Source organism: Oncorhynchus tshawytscha, unplaced genomic scaffold (genome assembly GCF_018296145.1).
Source record: "Oncorhynchus tshawytscha isolate Ot180627B unplaced genomic scaffold, Otsh_v2.0 Un_contig_5968_pilon_pilon, whole genome shotgun sequence".
NCBI lineage: Eukaryota > Metazoa > Chordata > Actinopteri > Salmoniformes > Salmonidae > Oncorhynchus > Oncorhynchus tshawytscha.
Window position 1 is genome coordinate 1 of NW_024603006.1, and position 1,028 is coordinate 1,028.

General features: G+C 42.4%; 1 non-coding gene and 1 pseudogene across 1 annotated transcript; both read right to left on the bottom strand.

The window, feature by feature from the left end:
* Positions 1–177: 177 nt before the first annotated feature.
* Positions 178–294, bottom strand: LOC121841870 (annotated as a pseudogene).
* Positions 295–556: 262 nt separating this feature from the next.
* LOC121841869 lies at positions 557–675 on the bottom strand. The gene has a single exon (XR_006080804.1). It is a non-coding gene; the product is annotated as a 5S ribosomal RNA (ribosomal RNA).
* Between the last annotated feature and the right edge of the window lie 353 nt (positions 676–1,028).

Sequence of the window (1,028 nt, forward strand, 5' to 3'; positions counted from 1 at the left end):
GAAGTCTCCCATCAAGTACTAACCAGGCCCGACCCTGCTTAGCTTCCGAGATCAGACGAGATCAGGCGTACTCAGGCCGGTGTGGTCGTAAGCGAGAAACTATCTCTTGGTGCACTATGTAAAGTGAAAGTGAGTCTGATTAACAGCTGTTGCATTTTCACCATTTAGATAAGCATCTTTGTGTCACTCCTGGTATTCCCAGGAAGTCTCCCATCCAAGTACTAACCAGGCCCGACCCTGCTTAGCTTCCGAGATCAGACGAGATCAGGCGTACTCAGGCCGGTGTGGTCGTAAGCGAGAAACTATCTCTTGGTGCACTATGTAAAGTGAAAGTGAGTCTGATTAACAGCTGTTGCATTTTCACCATTTAGATAAGCATCTTTGTGTCACTCAAAAAGTGGAAGAAATTGCATATACTGCAGCCATAATTTGTAGCACAGATTGTTGGATGAAATACAAACTAAACTTGCTTACTTATTTCAAAGCAAGGGCACATATTTCAGCCTTGTGGAAATAAACGGACAAAGAGTTGAAATTCCACAAGGCAGTGACAAAAAGCTTACAGCACCTGGTATTCCCAGGAAGTCTCCCATCCAAGTACTAACCAGGCCCGACCCTGCTTAGCTTCCGAGATCAGACGAGATCAGGCGTACTCAGGCCGGTGTGGTCGTAAGCGAGAAACTATCTCTTGGTGCACTATGTAAAGTGAAAGTGAGTCTGATTAACAGCTGTTGCATTTTCACCATTTAGATAAGCATCTTTGTGTCACTCAAAAAGTGGAAGAAATTGCATATACTGCAGCCATAATTTGTAGCACAGATTGTTGGATGAAATATCGTAAGCGAGAAACTATGTCTTGGTGCACTATGTAAAGTGAAAGTGAGTCTGATTAACAGCTGTTGCATTTTCACCATTTAGATAAGCATCTTTGTGTCACTCAAAAAGTGGAAGAAATTGCATATACTGCAGCCATAATTTGTAGCACAGATTGTTGGATGAAATACAAACTAAACTTGCTTACTTATTTC